Source organism: Sminthopsis crassicaudata, chromosome 2 (assembly GCF_048593235.1).
Source record: "Sminthopsis crassicaudata isolate SCR6 chromosome 2, ASM4859323v1, whole genome shotgun sequence".
Taxonomy (NCBI): Eukaryota; Metazoa; Chordata; class Mammalia; order Dasyuromorphia; family Dasyuridae; genus Sminthopsis; species Sminthopsis crassicaudata.
The window spans coordinates 441,213,971-441,228,790 of NC_133618.1; positions in this window are offsets into that span (position 1 = coordinate 441,213,971).

Consider the following 14,820-nt stretch of genomic DNA (forward strand, 5'->3'; position numbering starts at 1 on the left):
ATGAGCTAGCTATGTGATCTTGGGCAAATCATTTAACTCCTCTTTACCTCTGTTTCCTTAACTTTAAAATGAAAATAACAGCACCTACCAGTTGTGGGTATTGAATGAATTAGCATGTGGAAAACTTTGCTTATATAAATAGCTTTATAAATTTATAAATAAATATAAATTATTAATTCATCAAATTCTCAATCATAAAGTATTTATTAATCACCAACTTTGTACCAGACTTTGTGTTAGGCATTGTAGATACAAATTAAAAAATGAAACAATCTTTTCTTTCATGGATCTAAAGTATTGCTGAATAACACAATGTCAGTTCTAGAGATGAGGATTCACACATATCCCTTCCTTTTGATAGAGATGCAGGGACTCTTGGCATTTATTGTAGAGGTTGTACCTGTGTCAGTTTTGCCTAAGTGTTTTTTTTTGTTTGCTGGCTACCTTCCAGACTTGCTGCGATTCACCTTCCATCATTGTGTCAGACCTAGTCTTCCAGCTCTGGGGCCATGCTCTCCTGAGAGCTAAGAACTCACTATACCTAGACAGACCCACATTTAAACACTCTGCATTATGCTCCAGTCACCTTCTTTCCACCTTACTTTAAGAACAATAATTAACACTAACATCCCTTGAAAGAGTATGTTAATCACATGCCCAGTGGATCTGTTCCTGGGACATTTTAGACCAAAAAACATTCCATCCATAACTACTATTCCTTTATATCTCTTATCTTCTCCTCTATTAAATATAAGCTATTGGAGGGTGGTAAATAATTTCCTTTTGGGGTTTGTATTTCTAGTATTAGCACAGTTCCTGTCACCTAGTAAGCACTTAATAAATGCTTTTTTTCATTCATTCATTCATCTGTTCATTAAAGGGATCATGGAGGCCAAGGAAGAAGGAAGTGACTTCAATTTTTAAAGGCAATATTAAATTAAATTTAAAAAATTAATGATGAGGTTAGGATTGGTCTTTTTTATTACTATCCTGTTTGATTCCCATCCTTTAAGGGAACAGGGCTGTACAACCCTTTCAGGTTTAGAAGTCTTAGTTTCTTTCCAGAGAGAGCTGAGAAATCAGCATGGTTAACTGGCACATCAGAGGAGAGGATGCCCCCAGAAAGCTGAGAATTCTGTAGGAAGGAACAAAGACAGTTTGCCTCCCAGTGTTTAGTCAACTCCTGTATTCTTGTCAAATTCTACTTTCCTCAGGAGAACCACACACCCTCCTCCTCACTACTTCCTTCTCTCCCCAGCACATTCTGATCTCTAAGGGAAGTTGGAACTCAATTCAATTCAACAAACATGATATGTCTACTATGTACAGAGTCCTGTGCTAGGCAAAAATCAATAAAAATGAATATTTATTAAGGCTTATTATGTTCAGAGAACTCTGCTCCATTCCTGGTATGGAAAGAAAATAGTTTCTGATCTTATATTCCAATGGGGACATGACTTGTATGTATGTAGATCTATTTAAGATAAATGAGAAAGGAGAAGTACTAGAAGCCATGTGGTTACTGGAAATAGCCTCCTGCAAAAGGAGATGTTTGAGCTCTCTCTTGAAGGAAACTACAGGGATTCTTAGAAGTAGCAGTGAGGAAGATGACCATCCAAGCCCAGGTACAAGCCTATGTAAAAGCAAAGAGATGACAGAAGGAGCATTGCATGTGGGAGCAACCATTGGACTGATATGGCTGGATCACAGAATGTATGGAGTCTGGAAAAATAGGAAGGGACCAGGTTATGAAGAGTTAATGAAAGTAATGATTAGGTGGCGCAGTGGATAGAGCACTGACCCTGGGCAAGTCACTTAACCTCAGCCTCAAAAAAAAAAAAAAAAAAAAAAAAAAAAAAAGAAAGAAAGAAAGAAAAGTAATGATTAACAACTTAACAAAACATACATGCTACCTGCTGTCAGGAAGCTTAAGAAACTGGAACAAGTCAAAAATGTGGATAACCACATTTGCGTTACCTTCCTCATAGGACTGCTTGGGGGACAGTGCTTTGCAAACCACAAAAGGTTCTATAGATATGAATTAATGTTGTTACTGTTAATAGAGAGAGCACACAAATAAGAAAAGATATGAGGTACAGGGATTAAGTAGAAAAACCACTGGGTTTTAAGTAGAAGAAGCTGAATTCAAATCCAGCTTTCTGTGTGATGGTGGACAAATTGTCTTTACTCATTTGGCTTCTTTCCATTTTCTCATCTGAAAAATGAATGAAATGGATAGAGCTTTAAAATTTGATCTTGCAGTCAAGGTATTGGAGAGCCACAAAATGCTATTCAAGATATGCTGCAGGGAAGTTTATGTTGATTTGAATAGGACTTGTGGAAAGTTGGATGGAATAAGGTTTTACAAAGGTGAATGCTGAATCACATCTTTGCGTGTATTTGGAAAAATACTATTTAAAAATGAAAAAAGAAAATGTGATGGAAGAAATGCTATTTAATGTGTCTTAAGAATTTGCCCCTATAAATGCCTTGAGAGCAGAGATAATTGTGTCAATACCTAATATTTTGTTGTTTGCTCAGTCTTTATGAGTCCATTTGAGGACTGATACCTAAAATTTTGTTGTTTGCTCAGTCTTTGTGAATCTACAGATGAGGAAAGGGAAGCAAACAGGATGAAATGACTTGCCCAGGGTCACACAGTTAGGAAATGTCTGAGACCCAATTCATGATGATGAGCCTTTCATACCAAGCCCAATGTTCTCTCTACTGCCCAATTTCGCTGCCCCACTAATAGGTGTTTAATAAATACTTAATGATTAAAGAGCATTTCTTCAGTTTAAAGGAGAAAATGTTTTGTTTTCTCCAAAGCATTCTGCTCCCTGCCTGGCTGTCCTAACTCATTTTTTTCTGACTTCCTTGCTCTGTGAATTGAAGACAAGAGATTACTAAAGCTAAAGGTTAAGAGATGAGGTACTTACCAGTAAGGAACTGAGAGAATAGCTCTACTTTGAACCAGAATAACTCCAGGGCAAGTCCAGCAGATGGTAGCAACAGCTCGGTGGAGAAAAAGTGAATGGGAGCATCTGAAAGAAAAGGAACATGGGCAAGAGTTGGTGAGACAGAGAGGGACAAAGAGACAGAAGGAGAGGAGAGAAGACACAGAAACGGTAGCTGCAGAGGTTACATCTGTGACATGAAACAAGAGTGAGGAACAAATAGTCCCTACTGAGGAAAGCTAACTTGAAAATTTGGGGGAGGACAAACCTCTGTGCAATTAACTGGTGCCATGGTGCACATGTAGCTGGGTGACCTTGTGTGACCTTGAGCACATCACTTAACAATAATAACAAATTCTGTAGGAGACTAGTAAGATCCTTCCATAATAACCTTAATTTTTTTCCTTATCAACCTCATGTTATCCTCAGGCTTCACCTGGGAACAATCTATGATTAAGATCGTGAGATTCAGGGACAATCACTCTACTTACTCTAAACCACTTCACTTTATAAATGAGGTTTAATTGATTTGTTCAAGATCATAATGATGAGATAATTTAAGTAAGGTAATTTGCAAACATTAAAGCAGTATATAAAGGCGTATTATCATTATCATACAATATTTTGAAGTGTACAAAGTATGTTCCTCACAGCAACACTGTGAAATAGATATCACAAATGTTATTATCCCCATTTCTCATACATGGTACTAAAACTCAAAGAAATTGTGACTTTAAAAATTTTTTTTCCTTCAATTTATAAGAATCTGCTTTCTTCTCATCTCTCCCTGACCAAATTAAAAAAAAAAAGATAAATCCTTTGAAACAAATATGCAAAGTGTAGCAAACAAATTTCTGTTTTGATCATATTTCCCCCCTAAATATTTCTCATTTTTCATCTTTGATTTATCATGTCAGAAACTGATAAGTATATTTGTCATCTGTCTTCTGGAATGATGAATGGTTCATTGTATTGATCAGTTTCTAATGTTAGTTGTTGTTATGATGTTATTGTATAAATTGCTGTCTAGGTTTTCCTCACTTCACTCTGTAACATTTTATTGCAAGTTTTCCCAAGTTTTTCTGAAATGATCCCTTTCATTTTTTCTTATGTACTAATGTTCTATTATTTTCACATGCTATAATTTATTCAGCTATTCTCCAATTGATTAGCAATCGCTTTAATTTTCAATTCTTTAACAGTATAAAAAAAGTTGCAGTATTCTTGTAGCTTCTTTTCTCTCTTTCTTTGAACTTTTTTGGGGTATAGGCTTAGTAGTAGTATAATTGGGCCAAAAAGTATGAATGGTTTGGAACTTCTTTTAACATGACTGTTGATAGCTTAGATATCTTTCTTTGAAAACAGTTTTCAGAAAAACAAATCAGTCATCAATATTTATAAAAAAAATTCTCAAAGTCATTACAAAAATGCAAATTAAAAAGTCTGAGACAGTAGTCACACCATCAGATTGGCAATAGAGACAAAAAAGGAATCTGACAAACGTGTGAAAACAGTCCCACTAATACATACACTGTGGGTGAATCTTCAAATTTGGAAGGCAATTTGGAGTTAAGCCCCAACCTTTGTTAAACTATACATATCTTGGGGCAGCCAGGTGGCACAGTGCATAGAACATCAGCCCTGAATTCAGGAGGACCCGAGTTCAAATCTGGTCTCAGACACTTAGCAAGTCCCATCTGTGTGACTCTGGGCAAGTCACTTAACCCCAGCATCAGGGAAAAAAAAAAAAAAAAAAAAAAAAGACAAGACCATGATGGGGCCCTACTAGCTTCTCCCATTCACCTTGTCTGCCTTTGTCCAGCCCATTCCGGGTCAGAAGAAGATGAAGATGGACCTCTGCCCAGGGACTACAGGTACCGTCCATGATTAGGGGCCCGCACCATTAACGGTGATGAATGCATCCCTTTCAAGCAATATGCAGGCAAATCCGTCTTCCCTGTGACTCGTTGCCACCTACTGAGACCAAACGTCCAGCACCTAGAACTAAAGGGACTCCTGGAAGACAGGAAGCCCCGAGCCTTGTTATACTGGATTCGGACAATCAGTTCGGAAAACAAGAACCAGGGCGGAACTCAGGAATCCTCCCTGCTCTGTGTGCCCGGGTTGGAGCTTTCTGCTCAATTTCCAGCTATTTGAGGAAAGAGATGTGACTGGAGAGAAAGAAAGACGGACGATTCACACGTTTCTGAAGAATCCCTGCCCTCTGAATTCTTAGGCTCTCAGTCACCTCTTCTGGGAAGCCAGGAAGGTTCAGGACATCGGATGGAAGCTTGGGAAGCTTGAGAAGCTCCCGATGGGGCCAGACGGTGTCCGCAGTTCTGCGCTGGTTCCAGCTGGTCACAATGGGCAAGGTCAGGGCAGACACGGGCGGCCATCTGCGGAAACAGGGCTAGACTGCTGAGGAGCTGCACAGGTCACTACGGTCCTGGGGAAGAAAAGATTTACGGGGCAGACTGTAGCCTCTGCTTGAGACCAGTTCTACAAGACGCTGCCATGCGGAGAATGTGTGTGGGCCCGGCTGGCATCAGAATGCCCGTGCACCCAGATGTGTTTTCAGGGGCTGGGTACCTAGGTGAGCCTGAGAGCAGGGACAGGTGCGGACACCCACCTCCACCCCGGCGCCTTGCTCCTGAATACTCAACTCATTGTTCCAATGTTTTTCCAGCCTACGGGAAAAAGTCAGCTTTGCAGTCAGAGCTGTTCCTCAAAAGAATCCTGCTCCCGGAGTTTCCCAGGACTCCCAGTGAACTTCTTTGTCTTAGCTCCTCCGGAAACCCAGGGACCCACTGACAATAAATCGGGCTCCTCCCTCCCTCAGTCCTTTACAAATCAGTGCCTTCTCTCCTCTGAATAGTTGTTGTTTTTTTTTCCCCCCAGTCCCCCTTGCCCCATAGAGTTACCTACTGGTGAGCTCGGCCAGGGCAAAAGACTTCGGTGAAAGGAGAGAGTCTGCCCTAAAGGATGGCATCTCTAGGATGGCGAGAGCCAAAGCCTCTCTAGGGCAGATCCCATCAGAGCCCGCAAAGGTGAATTCAGGTGATGGTACCTAAGTAGGGATGTTGCCCCCATAGGGGGATATATCCTCTCCTTTCAGTCATTCCAGCACAGCATTGTCACCCATTGGTGACAAATCAAAACCTTTCTACAGAAAGAAAAAAAAAATCTTTCTTTAGCTGGATTTCCAAAACTTCTTTCCAGTAACTGGTACATTTTAGATGCTTAATAAATCATTGTTGGTTGATTAATTCTCCCTTGATTTGTAATAATGTGACTGTTGGAATTTAGGGCATATATCTATTTGGAGTTTTACTTTGGTATATGGAGTAAAATGCCAATCTAAAGCTAATTTTCAAAATTATTTTCTACTTTTCCTCACACAATTTTTGTTCTACAGGGAGCATATCCCCAGTGGTCTGGGTTCTGTGGTTTATTAAACCTTAGGCAAATGAGTGTAACTGCTTGTGGATCTTGCATATCTATTTTGTTCCCAGAAGCTACTTTTGAGCCAGGAGCAGATTGTTTTGATAATTACATTGACATTTATATAGTGACAGAGTTTTGCCAAGGGTTTTATATCTATTATCATTTGATCCTCATAACAATTTAAAAGGGGGCGAGGCTACCATGAATATTATTTTTCCCATTTTACAGAAGGGAAAACTGAGGGTAAATCAAGAGATTTGTCCATGGCCATCTAGATAGTAAGGATCAGAGGCAATTTTGGGACCCCGACGTTCCTGATATTCTATTTCCTATGCCATGCTGCTCTTCAACCCCTCACCTCTACTTTTTCCACCGCATATGGGTGTGCTGAGCCAGCTGAATAAGCTGTTGATTAAATATTCAATGAAAACATTTACATTTGGAAATCAGCAAGTACTACAAATCAGGCTTTCTTTTTTCCCCTGCTGAGGGTCTAAACTCTAGAAAGTAATAGAGAAAATGTTAATAATGCAGATTAAACTTAAAAGTAGGTCTTTCATACATCTCCCCTTTCTCCTAAAAGCCACTTGTTAAACATTTACTAGCATACTTCTACCACTACAAGAATTGTGATCTAATGTTTGTATAACCTGGTGATTTCTTTTATTATAAGAGTGGGAGGGTCATATATGATATGGATTAATGGCAGAGCTAGGGTTAGAACATGGATTTCCTAATTTCTAGCCCAGTCTACAATGTAGTGCTCTGCTTAAGGATTCTTCCTAAATTGCCTGCAACCTTCTCAGCTAAGAGCAGTATAGTATATACTGGATAGAATTGTGAGTGCCAGAGAAAAGCAACTGCCTTTTTACAAAGCACCTTATGCTGCTTTGTAAGCTCATTGACTTGAATCATGAGTGCTTAGAACTGCAGGGCATCAGAGCTGAAAGGGAATTTAAAAACTATCTAGACTGGTCTTAATTTACAGAAGAAACTGAAGTCCAGAGAGAAGTGATGTCCAATGCCATCCAGACTATTTTGTTTTTAAAATAAAATTTAATTAATGACTTTAATTGATGACAAGTCACCAGTTTCCCTTCACTATATTGCCCTCATCTGTTCCCCTCTCAAAGAGCTATTCTTTTATATTAAAGAAGAAAAAGAAGAAAAAAATTTTTTTTAGTAAAATTAGAGAATATATCTCAAAAAGCCAATGTTACATGCAGGGTTTTCACCCATAGTACTTATGAGATGTCTTCTCATAATTCTTTATTGAGATCAGGCTTGGCCATGTTTATGTTAAACCATTTAGTTTTGATTGTTTTATTATTCCATCCATTGTGGTGTTCATTCTTTTTTTTTTTTTTTAATTCTGTTCCCTTCACTTTGCATCAGTTTGTATAAGTCTTCCAGTTAGTTTAGACATTTTACAGTTTGATGAGCATTTATTTAATTTATTACTATTATTTATAATTTTTTGTTACTACAAAAAGTGTTGCTGTAAATATTTTGACATATGCGGGGCCTTTTTTTTCATGATCACACAAGTATAGTAATAATCAGTGCATCAAACAATATTTTTGCTGTAGTATTTTTGAAGTGATATGATTAGGCGATCAATAAGCATTCATTAAGCAATTACTGTATCCCAAGCACGCTAAATGCTGAAGATACAAAGAAAGACAAAAACAATTTCGCCTCAAAGAATTGCATTGTAATAGAGGATGTGACATGTAAATTAAAGCTGTGTCCAACACTTTATGACTCCATTTGAGGTTTTCTTCCCAAAGATATTGCAGTTTGACATTTTCTTCTCCAGTTCATTTTACAGATGAGAAAACTGAGTTAAATGCCTTGAGCAAGGTAACACAGCTATTAAATGTAGGAGGTCAGGTTTGAATTCAGGAAGAGTCTTTCTGACTCCAGGCCCATTGCTCTATGGGAAAATGAGAAAGAAAACAAAATGCAAACAAACAACAACCAAAGAAGTGAGAATGTTATGTTATGATCCACATTCAGTTCCCACAGTTCTCTCTTTGGGGGTAGATGGCTCTCTTCATCACAAGATCATTGGAACAGGATTGAATCATCTCATTGTTGAAGAGAGCCACGCCCATCAGAATTGATCATCATTTATCATTGTTGAAGTATATGATGATCTCCTGGTTCTGTTCATTTCACTCAGCATCAGTTCATGTAAATCTCTCCAGGACTTTCTGAAATTATTCTGCTGCTCATTTCTTACAGAACAATAATATTCCATAACATTCATATATCACAATTTATTCAGCCATTTCCAATTAATGGGCATCCACTGTTTCCAGTTTCTAGCCACTACAAAAAGGGCTGCCACAAACATTTTGGCACATACAGGTTCCTTTCCCCTCTTTAGTATTTCTTTGGAATATAAACCCAGTAGAAACACTGCTGGATCAAAGGGTATGCACAGTTTGATAACTTTTTGGGCATAATTCCAGATTGTTCTCCAGAATGGCTGGATCTGTTCACAGTTCCACCAACAATGCATCAGTGTCCCAGTTTCCCCATATCCCCTCCAACATTCCTGTTATCTTTTCCTGTCATCTTAGCCATTCTGACAGGTATGTAGTGGTATCTCAGAATTGTTTTAATTTGCATTTCTCTAGTCAATAGTGATTTAGAGCACCTTCTCATATGATTAGAAATAGTTTTTAATTTCTTCATCTGAAAATTGTCTGTTCATATCCTTTGTTCATATCCATTTATCAATTGGAGAATGACTTCATAAATTTCTCATAAATTTGAGTCAATTCTCTTTCTGCTTAGAAATGAGGCCTTTATCATAACTTCCAAAGCACTTTCTGCTGAACTCTGCTTCAGCAGATGGCAGAGAAGGATGGCAGAGAGAAGGCCAGAGCTGGAAGGAAATTCAGAGGTTGTTAGTCTGGGACTTTTATTTTTCATAGCAAGAAAGTGAAAGGCTGAAGCAGTTCTTTGGAGTCCAGGCTACTTCACATTCCATGGGAACAGCTTCAATGAGTTTCCAGTTGTTCTCTAGCAATGGGAATTAATGGGACAACGTGGGGATGGGGGGAGGGGAGAAGATTGGAGGGACAGGTGTGTGATGCATGGATTGTTTGTAGACCAAACACCCATTGCAACAGCCATGTTATAACAGGCAACACAGCCTGTCACCCGACTGCTGTTCCCATAATAGAGCCTGCCAGGATCTCAGACTTCCCAAGGAGGGAATTCAGCCCTCCCTCCAGCCTTGTCTTACTGCCTCCCTGGAACCAGCCTTCAGGAGATCTGGGCACTCACTGGGCAGAGGCTGAAGGGCTCTTGCTCCTTTCCCAGTGACCCCCAAAGGATCCACAGGAACTGGTCCTCAGTTCTCAGAGAAGCTTTACGGATCTTTCTAGATCTGTCAGCCCACTCTAGTTAGCCCCTCCTGGTTTACTCTGCATGCCCTTGAATTCATGTGGAGCACAGGGGCAGAAGTCCTGAGAGCTTTAGCGGGCCTTATCACCCTTCCTGGGGAAATAAGGGAGCTAGTTAGTTAATCACAACAATACCTCCCTCATATCCCTTCTAATTCTCTACTTTTTATCTCCTTGGATCTTTACAACAAGCTTGTGAGAGAGGGTCAGTCAGCCCACAAGTATTTATTAAGCCCTTACTGTGTACCAGAAACAGTGGCAAGTGCCAGGAATAGAAATATGAGCAAAAAGAAAGGGCAAGAAATGGTTTACTGCCTTTTTTTTTTTAGACAGAAGTTCAGAGAGAGGATGTGATTTTTCTCAGCACATACAAGGTTAGAGGCAGAGCCCAGGTCAGGATTCTTTCCACCTCATCCTGCTGCTGGAAACTTGAGAGAAGGAAACTTTTCCTCTGCTCTTTCCATCAGGCCAAAGAAGCTGCTAATCCTTAGTAGAACCTCTTTATCCTTATGCCAAGCAATCTCAGGCCCCAGGCTCCGCCTTCAGGGTCTCCTCCCTAGTACCCTTTGACTCAAAGGTATGTCATGTCAGTAACTCCTGGCAGTTTAAAATATTCATATCATATTTTTACATACACATATTTGTATTTTTTATATTGCTTTGCCAAGTATTGTACATCTAAACAATTATCTATTTTATACAAGTAAAATCTGATTTAAGCCTCATAACAACCCTGTAAGATAGATGTTATCTTATTGAGGCAAGAGGCACATAAGTGACTTGCCCAGAATCACACTAATAAGTTATCTGAGGCTGGACTTGAACTCAAGGGCTTTCTGATGTCAGACCTAGAACTCAATCCTCTATACCATCAGCCACCTCAAAGAGGTAACGCTTTCCAAAAGTGATAATTAATATTTCTATAACATCTTAAGGTTTACAAAACATGTTTCCCACAACAAACCCTGTGACGTACATGTTGCAAGTTTTATTGTTTTACATTAAAGATACGGAAAATAAGGCTCTTGACCATATTTCCACAGCTAGTGGAAGAAAAAGAAGAAAAAATAGCACCACTTAGGAATATTAGAAATTCTAGGGCAGATCTTGCTATAGCTGAATTTGGGCTATACACGGAGCATGGTGATTTAAAATTTTCTTCCTCTATAGAGGTAAAGATAGGTTTTGCTTTTTTAAAAAATTGTTTCCTGTTTGTGTTTCAATGTTTACTTTGCCTCTTAAGCTGGCAAAATGAATTATCTTTAGCTAATAAGTATTTGAGGTAGGATTTGAAATCTGATTTATCTGACTCTTGTATTGTAGCCACTATATCACCTACCTGCCTCATAGAGGTGATCCTTTCAAATGTAATAATAATTAATATTTACATATGAGTAGAAGCAAAAGTAAGAGCTGGTAGCCCTGCCTGTTTGTTTGCCAGCACAGTAGAGCAATCACCTGTTAGACTGGTAAGAAAAAAATTTTTAAGAGGGGAAAAAAAGCAGTTCAGGAAAACCAACCGATAAATTAGAGTGTTTGACAATATGTGTCCTTCATTTCTGCAAGAAAGGAGGGAAGTTTTTTCTTAAGGGCCAGGATGGTTATTCTAATTACATAAGTTTTAGCCTATTAACAAGAACCAATGCCTTCAGTCAAAGATGTGAAGAAAGGTCCAAGTGTGAAATCTCAGCTGGATTTTGATTTTCTAGGGGAAAAAAGGGACTTTCGCCTAATAGAATATAAATTATTCTTTAGGATAGGGGCTATATCATTACTGTCTGAGTCCCTAGAGCCTCATACAGTTCCTGGCATTTAGTAATTGCTCATTAAGTGCTTACTGAATGGATGGATAGAGTGATGGACTGCAGAGGCTGAGAAGCTCTAGATTCTCCTGGTTGCTCTTAGCCTGGGTAAGAGTGTGAGGAGAGTATATTTGTGTGTGTTTATAGAGTTCCAGTTTATTGTGTAAGTTGATAACTGCTTGACTGGTGGAGCCTTTCCAGCTGGAACCAGAAGCTGCAACAGGGGCTGGGCTTAGGAAAGGGCAGGAAAGATTCTAAGCTAATTCCTAGAAGAGTCCTGGAAGAAGAGCAGCTCTGCAGGAAGCTGAACCAGAAGTGAGAGGAGGAGAGGAAGCCTGACTAGAAAAGCGAGGCTTAACCTGCCCACCCTGGAGAAGAACTGGCCGAACAGAGAAAACCTTTTCAGGATCAGGACTTCTGGAGGTTGGAAGAAGAGGCTCAGAGGGCTTTGTCGGTGAATATCTTCTCCATAGAATCATGTTTTACCCCCACAGGAATTTGCTCTTCATTCTGCCATGACATACAGGGAGAGACCGAAGGTTGATTTTTGATGGGACTTTGGGGTTCCTTGAGTCAATTCCATATCCAGAGTGTCTATGTGTCTTTTAGCTGAAAATCCTGTGAGCCTAGGATCCTGGATGGGGGAAAGTCCTCCATTCCCCAGGGGAGCCACCAGTCCAATTGTACAGACAAGGGCAAAAATGATGGGGGTGAGGATTAACCATCATGGATATCATGGACATATCTGGATTATACTATTATGGTTAATAATGATAATCTATAAGTGATAGGTTTTAGATTATATAGATTGTAGATAAGTAATAATATATTTAGAATATTATACTTAAGGTAGTACATGTAGCATCTATCTATAATAATATGATACAATGGTATGAATTATATATAATTATGTAATAAATACACATGTGTATTATATAATTATATAACAATATCATATATACTATATACCATGTATGTTATAATATAACATAATACTATAGAGATACTGCTTGATGAATAAAAGCCAATAATAAATACATATGTAACATAATATAATAAACACTAGAGATACTACTTTATGAATAAAAGCTGATAATACATATACAATATAATATAATAAATACTATAGAGATGCTACTTTATGAATGAATAGTAACCGGAGTTAATATAAATCACTGCAATAACCAGGTGTTATGTTGCATTGAATAGAAAACAAGCCTGAAGCCCTAGAAGACCTGCTTCCAGCGCCTGTACTGTTATACAGACTATATATCCTGGTTGTGAGACTAATTTCTTAATGCTCTTGTGGCCATTCTAGTCACCCGTCTGCCTCCCGTGACCACAGTTGGAGTTTTCTTGGCAAAGATACCGGAATGTTTTGCCAATTTTTTCTCTAGCTCATTTTACAGATGAGGAAACTGAGGCAGACAGGATTGAGTGACTTGCCCAGAGTCACAGGCTAGTGTCTGAGGCTGGCTTTGACCCGAGTCCTCTGGACTCCCGGCGGGCACTCTGCGCTCTGGTGCCCCCAGCTTGTCCTCTCAGTACTCTGGGAGGGTCTCAAGCTACACAGTCATAGAAGTAACTTTCTCACCCTGAAGTTCCCTATACATAGAAATCACAGTGCAATCCCTATCCACAATAACAGTAAGAAGAGCCACAAGCATGATCGCAGCCATAATAGTCGCATACTTCCGTCAGGCACGGGGACGCAGGGTGCCGGGCACAGGTAAGGGAAGGTCTCCAGCACATCTGGGAGAAGTGAGCGGCCGCTCAGCCCTGGGATGAGATTTGGGAGCCATCTGCACTGAGGGAAAAAGGACACAAATCCATGTCTGCCCTCTGCAGAGGAAGACCCTCCAACCAGGGGATAGAAGAGGTTGAGATAAGGCTTAAGTTAGCAGCACAATATTGACATGAGAAGTGATCAACTCATCCTGGGATCTTGTCCAGGGGCAGTGAATCCAGGTAGAATACAAATGCAACTAGAATGAGCTGGAAATTCAATTTCTTTCCTCTGGAAGAGGAGTTTGCTACTCCCTGCTTCTAGCCCTCCACCTTACTGAAAATCAAGGGGACAGGAGGGAAGGGGGCATGATGGAGAAGTCTGGAGAACAGGAGGCGGAGCAGGGAGAGCTGCAGGGCATGTATTACATGGAGATCCTTACAGGAGGTCACCCACTGGCAGAGGGTATCTTCCAGGGTGAGAGAGCTGCTGGGAACAAGGTGAAGTCCCAAGAGTCGGGAGCAGGTGCAAGGACAGGAATGAAGGAAAGATGGTGGAGAAGAAGTGGAGGCAGAAAGTATAGACTATTTTTTCTAGAATTTAGGAAGGGAAGGTTGGGCATAGGGTAGCTTGAGGGGATGACATGGCCAAAGGAAGGCTTTTTTTTTCTTCTAGCAACGCAATTGGGATGGTGAGACTTGTCCAGAGTCATACAACTAGAAAGTGTTAAATGTCTGAGGTCACATTTGAACTCAGCTTCTCCTGACCCCAGGGTGGGTGCTTTCTCCATGGTTTCATCTAGCTGACCTGGTTTCTTATCTATTTATTTATTTATTTTATTAAAGCTTTTTAGTTTCAAAACATATGCATGGATAATTTTCAGCATTCCCTCTTTTTTCTTTATTTTTTTTTATTATAGCTTTTTATTTACCAGATATACGCATGGGTAATTTTCCAGCATTGATAATTGCAAAACCTTTTGTTCCAATTTCCCCTCTTACCCCCCCACATGGAAGGTTGACCAATATATGTTAAATATGTTAAATTATAAGTTAAATACAATATAGGTATACATGCCCAAACAGTTATTTTGCTGTACAAAAAGAATTGGACTTTGAGACAGTGTATAATTAGCCTGTGAAGGAAATCCAAAATGTAGATGGACAAAAATAGAGGGATTGGGAATTCATAGTTATCTCCCAGAGTTTTTTCCTTGGGTATAGCTGTTTCAGTTCATTACTGTTCTCTTGGAGCTGATTTGTTTCATCTCATTGTTGAAGAGGGCCACGTCCATCAGAATTGATCCTGATACAGTATCATTGTTGAAGTGTATAATGATCTCCTGGTCCTGCTCATTTCACTCAGCATCAGTTGATGTAAGTCTCTCCAGGCCTCTCTGTATTCCTCCTGTTGGTCATTTCTTACAGAGCAATAATATTCCATAACATTCATATACCATAATTTATCCAACC